A 15057-nucleotide genomic window follows, 5' to 3' on the forward strand; every position below is an offset into this window, starting at 1 on the left:
CCAAGAAACTTCCTCTGAGGAAGAAGGCGGAGGGAACGGTCTCTTATAAGCTCATCTGCATAAATGTGTCCTAAAACTAAAGGCAGAAGCAGCAAAGAGTTTTCTCAGACTCTCTCTGCCTTAGTCATCCCAGGGTTCTTTAGGGTATGTGATGTCATTTCTGAGTGCTTTGCCATCTCAAGGAGAAATGAGGAAAGCTTTTTCTCATTTTGCTTTTCTTCTAAATGAAACAGTCAAACTTCGGGTGAAAACTGGTTGACCATTACGTTCAAAGTCTAGGCAGTCATTCATCCTGAGGAATGTGTTCATGTTGGAATAACTTTTAATTCAGCGAACACTGACCCGCACAAGTAAGAGGCATAGGCTATCCCTTTCTCTCCCTTAAATCTTTCCTTTAATTAGAGGGAAAATGAGGTCTCCCTGATAAGACTCCAGTCTAAAAGAAGCTGTCTGGAGTTTTACGTGGACACGTTTATTGGCCTGGGAGTCCTGCAGCTCTTGTTATACTAAACAAAGCTAAAACTTCCCTTCTGCAAGTGCCAGGATCACAGGGAAATTCTGAACCGGACTTTCAGGTGGAGCCAGATGTGAACACTGCAGATTTTTATTTTGATTAAAGCTGGGGGCTCTGATTTGTTGCCCTAAGACTCTAGACTTTCTGGAAATATTGTTGGTGGTTCATACAAAAGATATTGTTGTGAAAATCACATTTTTTTGCTAGATAATTAAAATTCTTTTCACATATCCTTAACATGTCATTTTATATCCAAAAGTTTGTGAGTCTAAACAAATACTTCAGGTTACTGGCTTAAGAAATCTATCTTAATAAACACTGAATTAAAACTTTATAAATGCTAGATGAATTAATGAAGCTACAGAGAGTTGTAAAAAGCACTTGGACTCTCCTACATACATGACTGTTTTTGAGAGAAATAGCGTTTATAAACTCTACCAAGCTTTCTGAAATACAAACACACAATAGGCACTAATAAAATGTAAAATCTCATATGGAGTTCTAATATAACATTCCTGCCATATTTAAAAGACATTTTTATACATTTATACAGAAATTCTAGCAAGACCACATAGTTTTTAAAAATTATTATATGAATAATCTTATGTCTGTGGTGCGCAAATACTTGAAGCAGAAAAGAGAATCAACAGAACTGTGATTCCAAGTAACTGGAATCACTTGGCCACAGACGCATATTTCAAAGAATAGTTGCTTTGTTTATCCCCGAAATATTCATACACTTCAGGATAAACAGGGGTTAAATTCAATATCCTGTATGTCATACTTAAAAAACCACAAAACCACTGGAGGTAACTTCCTCCATTTTTTTTCACACTCTTCAAAAATGTGCAGACAAGAATTGAGGTGTTTTTAATAAAACTCATTTCAAGCCAGACTTACACATACCTTCCTTCCTTTCTTCCTCTTCAATTTTGCAATGCTGCCTCAACACGAAGATTCTCTGACTTACTCTCTAGTGTGTCCGAAACACCCCCTTGCCTCCTCTGTTTGCTTCCAGAAGAGCACTTCTTCCAAGGAAGCTTTTTCTGAAGAGACAGAACCCTCCCATTCTCATTCCCTGCCTCTAATAAAGGAAAAAGTCCAACCACTTCCCAGATGCTGGGGATTTACTACCTTCATGTCTTCCACATCACAACCTGTGGTTCTCTGTAACTAATATCAGACATTCACCAGGACAGTGGGGAGAAAGCAGCTTGCTCCTAGCCTTTTGAATCCGCTGACATGCAAAACGACTGCAAGATGATACATCACATTTCTCCTTTATGCAGAGGAAAAAAGGGATCTGATTTCTACTCAAGCTTGACCAAGGAAATACATACAGTAATTATACCCGCAGAAGTACTAAAAAAGAGAAGGACTCTTCAAAGATACACCAGTGAGCTCATTCATTGTCTACTGCATGGAACAAGCACTCAGGTACTTCTAGAGTTGGTACAGTGTGAGATGTGGGTGAACAGGTAATGGATATGAAGAGACCTTGCTCCATTGTCCTCTCTTCTTCAGATCAGCCATCAAAATGTTTAAGCAAAAATTAATACATTTTGAAGCAATGTTAGTTATGCTAGAGTATCATTTTCCAAATTCTTAATCCACAGTCAAGACTTTGTATCCACTTTATAGTCTTCCTATCAAGGTAACTAAGCCAGGGGCACAGAGGTTAGAGTGTACCAAATAGGGGGATACCAAACACCTGCTACCTATGAATGCAATCAAAGAAAACGACCAGAGCAGCTCAGGACTGGCCTCCCTGATGTAACTTTATAGTTTTAGCACCTAGGAGATACTCAGTAAATAACTGGAGGAATAGAAACCAAATTGCCTAAGCATCCTACAAATACCTGGGCACCTGAAAGCTGAATGGTCCATCTGTAGCACTGTGAAAAAAAGCACCAGATTTGGAGTGAGAATCATGAATATTGACTTTCTCTTCTACCACTTACTGTGTAGTCCTAGACCTCAATTTCATACATCTGTAGAAGAAAGATAAAATATTTATCTCATAAAGTTATAAAGGGATTAAATAAGATAAAGTATATGAAGTGCCTAGGATGGTAGCCAGTTCTTAGTAGGTGATAGATGCATAGGAGAACTACTAATGGCAATCGGAGAAATCCTAAGGCCTGGCATTGAAGGGTAGGAAAGAGTGTGAGGAGGAAAAGAAAGAGAGATAGCTGAATTGCATATTCAATAAGGGATTTTACAGTAAGAATCAGCTGCATAATTTGAAAGGTCCAGTACAAAATGAAAGTGCAAGGCCCCTTATTCAAAAAGCAGTAAAATTGCCATAAAAGATACTAAAATATAAAGTTTTTTCCTTTCTTCTGCATTCTCTCTTTCAACTTGTCATGGCGGTTTTTTCTTCATATACTTTTTATTTTAAAATACTTTCAGACTGACAGAAAAATTGCAAAGACAACACAGGGGCTTCCCACATATCCCACATCCTAATTTCCCCATTGTTAATGTCTTACATTATTATGGTACACTTGTCACAATTAATGGTTTGGTGTGTTTAAATATTGTATTATTTCAGGCACTGGGATACCTTGAGGTGAGTGCAGACTCTCACAGCAACCTGAAGGCCCTTCCTCTTATGACTAAGGGCACACACATAGCTCACCAGCAGCTGGCTACTCCTTCCTGATAGCTGCCAGACTGACGAGCTGTGCCCCCACCAGGCACAAGAGCTGGGGAAGTCGAATTAGGTATTTCTCCCTTCTCATGGTCCCCAAGCCCCCATCCACAGCAGACAACCCCTTGGGTCTTAGCATACTGCTAAGGGTACTGCAACCTCTTAGCGGGGACATGCTGGGTACCTGAAACAGGGGTGGACAAGAGGTTCATCCCCATCAAGACCTGGCCTCTGTCTACCACAGCCATGCCAGCCCAGGGCAAAGACAGCTGCTACCATGTTCCACCTGAGGATACAAAGCACATGTGGCTAACTCAGACCCTCCCTGTGCCTATACCCTGACTGGGGATGGAGGGCAGCAGTGGTCACAAGTGTAGGTGGGAAAAAGGAAGCTGGACGATTCCTAGGGCACCAGCGAGCAGAGGAGAAGATGGTTAGGATCTTGTCCAGGGAGACAGGCAGGTGACAGGAAGTGAGAAAGTGCATGAGCCAAGGCTCCAAGCCACTGGCACATACTCCATTGTCCCATCAGACATCACTTACAAAACACAAGTTCAAAGATAGTATTATTACAAGTTTTAAGATGGCAAATATGGAGCCCTTCTGAGCATAGGGCCCTGTGCAACCCAACAGGTTACATGCCCATGAAACTGGCTTTGTTCCTGTCTTACATAAGATGGCCCTGAAAAGAAACAATGTTTAACACCACAGAAGCAAATCTCAGAGGCAGTTAAGAGTAGGTCATGGGACCATGTATGGTCATGCAGTTGAACTTCGCTTTCAAAAACTTCCAGAGGGAAGAAGTAGGGAGAACGAACCTCCCTTCTCTTGCTCTCTTCTTTCCCTCTTTCACTCCAACAAGAGTGGCAAAGAAAGATTTTCTTCCTTCTATAAGTCTGCTAGGTATTACATTTGACTCTGAGAAACAGGAAGAGAAATTTAGGAAATAATTATAATATTAATCTACTAATGATATATGGCATTCAAATAGCTCTTTTCTCAAAGGAGCTCCCAGCACACTATTCATTAATCCTTGCAACATCTTTGTGTGATAGATACGGAAGTAGGATGATTTTCTTATTTACCTTAAGGCATAAACTAAGAAACCAGAGGTTAAATTATTAGAGCAAATAGTTCCCTCCAGATTCCTAGCAAGACTATATCTTGGTCTATGAAATAGAGGATTCAGTTTAGCACTGAAAGATGCATGTATTCCTGAAAATGCTGCATTTAAAGTTGCATCTTACCCTTGGATCTCTTCCATTTAAAATTGCGTAACTGCTTTCCTAAATGTTGTCATTTCTCAAGTCTCCACTTCCCTTTTCTGATCTACCTAATGCACAGGGAAGCTGTGAAATATTTACTCGGAAGACCTGGTATGGTTCTTGTCCTGCATCTTGCTTCAGCGGGTAACCTTGGGTAAATTACCTATGTTCTTGAAGACTAAATTTATTTATCTCTAAAATGAGGATAAGAAAAACATCCTATTCTCATGGGAAAGGTAGAATCAGAGAATAAACACAAAAATGGACTGTAAACCTTTTAGTATTTTATATATTTTGCAAATATCTCATTTATTGTTACAGATGGGATATAGGCACATTTAGAAAAATAGAAAATTGCAGAGAAGCCAAAAATTCAAATGATAAAAAGTCTCACATTTTTAGCAGTCAGAGATCACCATTGTTGACTACTTTGTGCATGTCATGTATGTGTTTGTGTGTCTATGTAAACATACATATGTATATAACATAAATAGGATCACATTGTACAAACTGCTGAGCAACATTCTTATTTTCAGTCAATGATCTTTTCATTTTTTTTCTGTTTCAATGATTTTTCAGTTAATCTAATACTTAGGTTCATAGACCAACTTCCCCAGCTTTTTAAATGCAAATCTAGTAGAAATGGGTGTGTGAGTTAGCAGAGTCCTGTTGGGAAGAGGGAGAGATCCAGAGAAGAGTGACAGGAAAGGGTAATTAGAAACCTCTGCCTGGCCACAAATAGCTAGTTGTTCATAGTTAGAAAACATGGGGACACATTTTAGCAGTTATGAAATCAGTGGCCCCACTGGTAAAAGACCTCAGGTGCCCTAAAAGCTGGCCCTGCAATCCGTGCAGGGAAGCTCTTGGAAAAGTAGGCACAGGGGCCCTTTATGTATCCGGCATCATTTAACTTTGAAACCTTAAGTCTCATGGCTTGTAATACAGTTGAGAAAACTGAGGCTGAGAGGAAAAAGTGCTCTGCCCCCAATTACACATGATTAGCAATTGAAAGTGTCACACTATTACCCAAATATAAATTTCCTACAAATTATATCTAAATGATATTCCAACATATCTCTATATATCAGAAACTTATCTGTCAAGTCACCCACACTTTCTATCCACAGAAAGCACACAGAAAAGAGCTGTACATAACCTTTATGGGCCTCAAATAATTGGACTCCCTTTCTATTAGAGAAGGTGGTAACTATTTGCAAAGTTATTCTAGTGGCTAAATCAATTGGACCAATTGCCACATGCAGCAACAGGAATGAATATCATAAACATAAATGTGGAACAAAGGAAACCAAATATTAAAAAGTATATGAAAAAATAGTATGGGTCAAATTCCATAAAGTTCCAAAGAGGCAAAAACTAATCTATAGTAATAGAAGTCAAGATATTGGCTACCTTGTGGGCTTAGTGACCAGGAGGGACTTGAAGGGCTTTCTATAGGGTTGGCAATGATCTATTTCTTGGTCTGGGAACTGGTTACATAGGTATGTTCACTTTATAAGAACTCACTGATTTCTACACTTGTGATTTGTGCACTTTGCTGTCTTTCTGGTTGTCCATGTGGGCTTTCAACAGATAGTCCCATCTAAGGGAAGCCCAGTTTAAAAAAACAAGAGCAGAATTTCTAAAAAACATTTCCTTTCCTTTTGTTTAGCTATAACATGGGTATCAACAGAATTTGAGTAAATCTCACATAGCTAAAAAACAACAACAAATGTTGTTTTTTAACAACAAATGTTGGTTTTAATGTGACATAGACCAGGATGCTCCTACTAACTCAAAATTCAGTGGAACACATTAGAGTCTGCCCCAGCTGTTTATAAATCGTAACTGTGCCATTTAATAGCAGTGTGCCCTTAGACAATAAAAGTAGCCCACTGTGCTTCCATTTCCTCACCTGTAAAACAGGAAGATAGTTTAAACTAGCTGTGAGAATTAAGGGAATCAGTATACGCCAAGCCTTTGGTACAGCATCTGGCACGTGTCAGGAACTTCTCCCCTCCTTCCCACCACTTCTCTGGTCCTGGGTCACTTTCCTGATGATACATTGACATGTATTTGACAGCTGGGTCATTGACAGAGTTTTGCTTTGGCCCTGGGAAAGGAAGCATGTGTAAGGTTGGCCATGAAATCCTAAAGTGTCCTTCCTACTGTAGGACTTCAGAAAAATGCATTCTTGACATTTGTCTTAAGTTAGAGATTGTTGGTTTCCACTTCTAAAATATAGAGCTGACCTGATGGATCGTTTTTTCACAAAATTCTAACTGACATACCAGGTCAGTGGCCTTTCAGACGTGGAGAATTGTATAGGGAAGTTGTTTGTTCATTCATTCAGCAAAAGTACACTGAGCATCTACTACGTGCCAAGCCTGCTGCTGGGTGGGTGCTGTATTACAGCAATGAACAATACACTTCAGGAGTGGTATTGTCCATTGCACTGAATGATTATATTGGAAAACCCTTTTCCTTCTATAAATAGTAAGTCTGTGAAGCTAGGCACCTTCTCAGCTTCCTCCTATAATCTTCTGATCTTTGTAAATGAGAAGTGTGTATTAATTGGATTCTTTACATTCAGCTTTACTTTTAGCTTCATTCACAAGCTTCTAGCCCTGTAGATGTCTTATGTTTGGGTTGCTCCTATGGCTCTACATGCCTTTAAGTTAGCATACTTACTCCATTCTTTGGTTCCTTCCCAAAGTGCAATAAGTACTTGATAAAATGTAAAATAGTTTCATACATATAGGAATTGGCATCTCTTTATGCAAAGGTGTTAGGTTGAGGCTACTGGCCTATTTATCTATTTGTTTGGCAATCTTGGTTGTGATTTTTTCCCCTAGAGTTAGGAATAATTTTTCTTCATCATGAGTTATTATGTCCAAATATATAATATTTAGTAAATGAAGCACACTCAGGTTAGAGTGCAACATTTCAAGAGGGCATGTTATTTTAACCTTGGGTAAAATATCTATGGAACAAATCATAAGAACAGGAGAACATGTATACACTGCAATGCAATTCTTCCAAGACCAAAGTTCGCAAGCCCTATATAGCCTTTCTTTAGGCAGAACTTTGTTAGCATGTCTTTATAAATATGGAAATTTGCAATTGCATATGACAGGGATTTCACTCTGGGTGGATTCATGAAAGAAGAGGTTCATTGCCCTTAAGGGAAATAACAGTGAAAAGTAGGTCATTTTGATGCCGATCTCTTTAGCAAATTCCTCTAAGACTACAAGTAAAACAAAAATTCTAATCACAACTGGCTCTTGTATACATAACTTGACAGTTTACCAAGCACTTTAACTTGCATATCTCATTTTTTTCCTTGAAAAATAACCCCAAGAGAGAAATTATTATCATTATGACATACATTTTCCATTATGAATGTGAGAAAATTGAGGCTTGGATACATTTAACAATTTGCTCAAGTGATATGATGGGGCTGGGAGGGAGGGAGGCAAAGAAGGACAGAGAGATTGAGAGGGGAAGATGGGAAAAGGAGGGAGAACAAAGGAGACATTTTAATTATATTGATTGACATATTGATTCTAAATTCCATAATTGTTTTTGCTAAGCCACAGGGCCTGTTATAAATAAATGGTCTAAGTTTCTATTTCTTTTATAGAGATAGGCTTAGACAAGGCAAAACTATGTCTTTGATGTGCCAGCCTCATAGCACTGTTTCCTTTTGGTCTACCTCCCACTCTTTTAATGTCCTTACCCTTACGAAAACCTGCTCTCCAGAACTCTGCCTTTGGCATTTACATGCTAATGAGAATCTGTTCTCATCCAGCTAAAACATGTACCACCAATGTGAAGGGATGTTCAAAGAACTTAATTATCTACCTGTATTGGTAATGAAGACCAATGACACAAGAAAGTGATAGGGATAGAGGCAAGCTGCTGTCCAACTATTTTTCTAACAAAGTAAATATATTGACAAAAGATTTATGAAGGATATAGAGCAGTGATTAAAAGTTTGGTCTCTGGAGCTAGACTGCCTTAGTTCATATTCCAGTACCACCGCTTACTGTTATAAAACTTTGTTACATAAGATGTTACTTCTCTGTGCGCCCCAGTTTCCTCATCTGTGTAATGAGAATAATAATAGTATCTATTTTAATGGGCTGTAGCATTTGGTTAACAAATAAATAAATGCAAAGTGCTTAGGACAGTGCATGGTACATTACAAGTACCAGATGAATGTTGGCTATTATTTATTGAATATGATATGATAAATATTTAATGAGTAAATTTTTTGAGTGCCTATTATGTTGTAGGCACATCATGAAACTCTAAGGGTATAGTGGTGAATATTAGGTTTTGCTTACTTGAAGCCTATATCCTAAGAGGAATAGAAAAATAATTAGCAAAAACTTAGTACAACTTGGAACAGAGATACTAAGAAGTATAGAATGCTATAAACGTTTATAATAGGGATAACCAGGGACCCAAAATCTGAAAAGTGGGATGTGAAGGAAGGCCTGCCTTGGAAAGTTATGAGATTTTGAGGAATAAGAATTAAGTGTCAAGGGAGAGGAAAGTATTCCAGGCAAGGGGAACATCAGAGTATGCTAGGAATGTAGAGAGGGAAAGACTGATAGGAGAAGCTAGATCAAGTTATATACAGCCATGGAAGGCCATGCAAAGATCTTGTATTTTATTCTGGAAGCAATTGGAAAACTTGGTGGAGCTCTATCAAAGGAGTGGCCCAGCCAAATTTGCATTTTAAAAAGATCCTTCTGGCTGCAATTTGGAGAACGAACTTGAAGGTAAGAATGAAATCTAGAGACTAGAAATATGAGGTTAGCTAAATAGTATTCAAGAGCCCCATATCTACAGGAAGACATACACGAGCTTGATATCCGGCTTTGCCATTTATTAGCAGTATTAACTTGAGTGAGTTACTCAATTTCTCTAAGCCTTAATTTCCTCATCTCTAAAATGGTGGTAAGCATATCTTGTGGGGTAGTTATGAAGATTAAATGAGGTAAACCATACCAAAACACATAAAACATTACCTAGTAACCCAGTTAAGTATCCATCCTAGTTGCTGGTAGCATTTGTTATGATCTAAATGTGTCCCCCAAACCTACTGGTTTCAACACAGGAATTTTTTGCATTCCTGTTTCTCCACATCCTCTCCAGCATGTGTTGTTTCCCGATTTTTAATGATCGCCATTCTAACTGGCGTGAGATGGTATCTCATTGTGGTTTTGATTTGCATTCTCTGATGACCAGGGATGATGAGCATTTTTTCATATGTCTGTTGGCTGCATAAACGTCTTCTTTTGAGAAATGTCTGTTCATATCCTTTGCCCACTTTTCGATGGGGTTCTTTTATTCTTGTAAATTTGTTTAAGTTCTTTGTATATTCTCGATATTAGCCCTTTGTCAGATGGGTAGAGTGCAGATTTTCTCCCATTCTGTAGGTTGCCTGTTCACTCTGATGATAGTTTCTTTTGCTGTGCAGAAGCTCTTTAGTTTAATTAGATCCCATTTGTCTATTTTGGCTTTTGTTGCCATTGCTTTTGGTGTTTTAGTCATGAAGTCTTTGCCCATGCCTATGTCCTGAATGCCTAGGTTTTCTTCTAGGGTTTTTATGGTGTTAGATCTTACATTTAAGTCTTTAATCCATATTGAGTTAATTTTTGTATACGGTATAAGGAAGTGATCCAGTTTCAGCTTTCTACTTATGGCTAGCCAGTTTTTCCAGCACCATTTATTAAATAGGGAATGACTTCCCCATTGCTTGTTTTTGTCAAAGATCAGATGGTTGTAGATGTGTGGTGTTATTTCTGAGGCCTCTGTTTTGTTCCAGTGGTCTATATCTGTGTTTTGGTACCAGTAACATGCTGTTTTGGTTACTGTAGCCTTGTAGTATAGTTTGAAGTCAGGTAGCGTGATGCCTCCAGCTTTGTTCTTTTGGCTTAGGATTGTCTTGGCCATGCGGGCTCTTTTTTGGTTCCATATGAGCTTTAAAGTAGTTTTTTCCAATTCTGTGAAGAAAGTCAGTGGTAGCTTGATGGGGATAGCACTGAATCTATAAATTACCTTGGGGAGTATGGCCATGTTCACGATATTGATTCTTCCCATCCATGAGCATAGAGTGTTCTTCCATTTGTTTGTGTCCTCTTTTATTTCTTTGAGCAGTCATTTGCAGTTCTCCTTGAAGAGGTCCTTCACATAAACAAGGGGCCATCTTGAAGCAGAGAGTGCAGTTCTCCTCAGACACTGAACCTGCCAATGCCTTGATCTTGCACTTCCTAGCTTCCAGAACTGTGAGAAACAAATTTCTCCTCTTTGAAAATTACCTAACCTCAGATATTTTGTTATAGCAGCAAGAACAGACTAAGATGGCATTATGATTTCTTTATTACAGTAGTCTATGCTGGAGATGATGACAGCTACAACCATGTAATAGCAATGGAGATGAAGAGAGGTAAATGGATTTGAAACATTCATAAGTTAAAACCAGATGGCCTCTAAGGTGGTGGAATTTGGTTGATGACCAAAATTCAAGTCACTTCAGCCTTTCAGGTCCAGAAATGTAATTTTGTTAGTGTATTTTGAGTTCACTCAGTTTATACTAGTTCAACTCACAAGAGCCCAGTGGCAAATCAGAGTCCAATGAATTAATAGAGAACAATAATTTATAAAAAGCTTTTTATGTCTTCTGGTAATCACATGTTTCCCTATGTGGGAGGCCAAATTCTAATCATAAGATGGCTTGGTAAGCATGAAATCAGAGCAGGAGAATTAGTTGGATGGTTTAAATGGCTCCTTTCCTCAAGCCTGATATACTCAGCTCCCTTGCTGAGATAGATTGTATAATAGTTGTTTCTGCTCAAGCATTTCTATCTGCCTAAAATGGCTTTCCCAACTTTGTTCACCTGGCGAGCTCTTCCTTATCTTTTAGGACGCAGCCTAGTGTCATCTCCTCTACAAAGTTTTCTAAATATTCTGAGGTTGGATTAAGCCTCCTTCCTCTAAGATCTCACAACACCATATGCAAACCTCTATTTCCAAATGACCATATTTCATTACAAATATTTCTCTTGGTTTTTCTCGTCTATTAGATTCTAACCTTCTTCAGAGTAGAGAATCTATCTTTTTGAGCTAGTCTTTTGTGCATCAAGCATCTATTACCTAGTAGAAGCTCAGAAAATATTGGCTGAAATGTAGACATGCCCAACATATCAACAGATGGGCTACGCATTACCAAAAAGAAAGGAGCCTTTGCTACTGAACAGTATCAAAGACACAATGTCAAATACTTGTCCTTTGTTCTCTTTTTGCTAGTCTCCAAACAAATCACCTTCTTTTTACTGATTTATTCAGTGTTACCACAGCTAATCAGCTCCATCTTTCTTTTGCATTCATGTGTTAATTAGATTTCTAGGCTGGCTAGTTTTTTTATGGGAAACATTTTGCCTCTCAATAGTACTTCTGCAAAATCACTTGCACATTTGGTTATTTAACTCTCACTGAGTACCCACATTCAGGCATCTTGTTGCAAGTCTCTGTGCACCAAGAATTACTAGAATCCCATGTAGGTTTTTATAGCTGTCGTAAGAAAGACACAAGCAAAGTTCAGAGGCTGCAGAGATAGAGTTCAAGGACATGAGGGAAAAGGAGATCATAAGAGATTTGGAGGCCAGGTAAAGAAGAATGGGTGGAAGTTTGAGAGGTTGGAAAATGAGGTAAGGCAATGGACAGCATGAAGAAAGATACCAAATTAGAAATAGGTCACACCATTCAGTGTTGTTTGGGGAGGACAAATATGAGAGTTCTAGTTGGTTAGAACATTTGATTTGAGTAAGTGGGCTGAGTAGGATAAATCTGCAAAAATAGTGTGGTCAGGGCCAAATTTTGGAGAGGTTTTTAATGTTAGATTAAGGAATCTGACTTTATTTGACAGGCAATAAGGAACCATTGAAAACTGCTCAATGGAAGAATAGCATGCACAAAATGGCTTATAAATCTCTAAATACCATTTTATAGTTGTCTAATTCTTTGCAGTTATAGACCACTTTCTTATGCATTATCTCTTTTAATCCTCATCTATCTTGTAAGAGAGGTATTATTGTCTTTATTTTATAGAGGAAAAGCCTGATGAAGCTCAGGGAATTTTCATGTCTTCTGGTCATTACAGGCTTCACCTCAAATCCCATAACTAGAAAATGTAGAACTTGTAAACTTGAATCTAGGCTTTCTGACTCCAAGTTCAGTGCTCTTGATATATACAATATAATCTTTAAGAAGATGAGCTATTGCTCTGATAGCAGAATTTTATAAAAATTATAAGAGTGCAGAGAATAAGCACTTGGTAAATTATTAACATCAGAGAATATCATTTGTAGAAAAAGACAGGAGCTTAAGAAGTAAGGAGGCCTCAAATTAAGATGTTATCAGAGGGAACACAAGGGTTATTTATCCCTCAATTTTATCTTTATTTGTAGAATGAAAGTGGTCAAAGGAATTTCAAGAGTCAGTGAAGAGTAGAAGCAAATGTGTTTGCTGTTGAGAGTGAAGGTGGTGGGTGAGGAGGGGAAGAGGACTAGGAAATTTCCAACCTCTTGAAACACTACTAGCTAAAATCTCTTTCATCTGCCTAGAGGAAAGTGTCTCTGCCTGATGCTATCCTGGGTGATGTCTCAGATCACACACGACCTTGGATACATCATTTCATGAAAATCGCATTGTATTTGGTAGTCCAACTGTTGTAAAGAGCAGAAAACCTGTTATATACAGTCTTTACCAGTTGACATGCGCTTTCAAGTTTACTGATTTTCTTCTGCAAACAAAGCCATTAAAGTTATCTCCATTTTTACAAATGAGATTTTTGAGGCTCATGAAGGTGACGGGACTTGCTTTAGAATCTGGAATGTCTACACTGTGCAATATGGTAGCTACTAGTCACGTGGCTACTGAGTACTTAAAATGTGGCTAGTCTGTGGTCAGATGTGCTGTAAGTGTAACATACATGCTGAATTTCAAAGTCTTTGTATGAAAAAAAGATGTAAATTGCTCAATAAATGCATATATTTGATTACATGTTAACTATTTTGCATATATTAAGTAAAATCTGTTAATAAAATTAATTACACCTGTTTCTTTCTATGTGCTTACTAGAAAATTTTAAATTACCTGTAGGGTGCTTATTATATTTCTATTGGGAAGCACTATTCTAAGTCATAGGTCTATAGCCAGGACGTGAACACTCGAAGACCAGCATTCATTCCACCATAATTGCTTGTCTTAAAAGAGGTGGTAATAAAAATAACGATTTTTTGCTAATATTCAGTAACATTCCAGAGTCACAGACTTAGTGGATTCAGACTGAAGCAGTTTGCCTCCAGTGTGATCAAGAATGCCTTAGGGGCTATCTCAGTTGGATGAGTCTCAAGGAGACATTTGGATTGGCTTAACTTTATTTTTGACCCACCATAAGTCAGGCAGTATGTGAGAGACTATGTATATTATTTAATTAATCTTTGCCACAACCCCAGTAAATAGTTACTATCCCTGTTTTATAGATGAGTAAACTGAGGCTCAGAGAGGTTACATAATCTGCCCAAAGTTACAACACTAAGTATATATTAGATCGTGGTTTCTAATCCAGCCTGAATTCAAAGTTGATATTCATCACTATACCAGTCTATAGAAGAGGTGCATCTGAATCTCCTGGGGGTGATTCCCAGGCTAAACCCCAGATGTATAAAGCAGTCTTGGCAGACTGAGTTCTGGGAATTTGTTCTTTTTAGAATTGCTTCAGGTGATTTCCATCCTCAGCCAGGTTTGGCAATAACCACGCTGAGTCTTTCAACATTTTTTTTTTCCCTGGGAGTCCCACCTCCTCAATCTTGCCTAAGAGCTGATAAATTATTTTATTTTATTTTATTTTTTTTAGAGACTGGATCTCACTCTGTCACCCAGGCTGGAGCACAATGGCATGATCACGGCTCACTGCAGCCTCGAACTCCTAGGCCAAGTGATCCTCCTACATCACCCTCCAAAGTAGCTGGGACTACAGGTGCTTACCGCCATGCCTGGCTGATTTTTTAATTTTCTGTAGAGATGAGGGTCTTGCTGTGTTGCTCAGGCCAGTCTCGAACTCCTGGGCTCAAGTGAGCCTGCCACCTCGGCCTCCCACAGTGTTGGGATTACAGGTGTGAGGCACTGCACTAGGCCTGACTTAAAAAAAAATAATAAAGAAAAGAAATTAAAAAAAAAAAACAACAGTTTTTCTTTGAGGCACCCTTCAGTGGGACTGACCATTCACCTCAACAGGATCCCTGCTTCTCTCAAATCTTATCATCTACACCAAAATGTGGGGCCTGACAGTTTAATTAAGAAGGGATAAACATAGATTTCAGAGATAAAACAGCCATTCCTCCTAAAGACTTTCTTAGTAAGCATCTAAGCAGTCTAGGGCTGTGTCTGAAATGTGCGGGGTGGGGTTCGGTGCAGCAGAGGTGGTGAGGGATGGAGGAAGGAACACTTTAGTAGGAGACTCACAGGCTCTTGAGGTGATTTATGGGGTTCTGGATGATTCAGTAAGAACCCCTGGATGTGAATGAAGACACTGAACCAAGAATGCCAAGCAA

General features: G+C 38.6%; 1 protein-coding gene across 4 annotated transcripts in view; it reads right to left on the reverse strand.

Moving 5' to 3' along the window:
• Positions 1–15057, reverse strand: part of PDE4B (phosphodiesterase 4B) — a 597395-nt gene that overhangs the window by 41821 nt on the left and 540517 nt on the right. The window contains exon 1 of one of the 4 annotated variants that reach the window (XM_063711972.1): positions 2–435. The exons of the other annotated variants lie outside the window; for them this stretch is intronic. The gene's annotated coding sequence lies outside the window, so the exon portion shown is untranslated. Of the gene's footprint in view, position 1; positions 436–15057 lie in introns of those variants that run through there. 4 annotated transcript variants of the gene reach the window in all.

Source organism: Pongo abelii, chromosome 1 (genome assembly GCF_028885655.2).
Source record: "Pongo abelii isolate AG06213 chromosome 1, NHGRI_mPonAbe1-v2.0_pri, whole genome shotgun sequence".
Classification (NCBI taxonomy): domain Eukaryota; kingdom Metazoa; phylum Chordata; class Mammalia; order Primates; family Hominidae; genus Pongo; species Pongo abelii.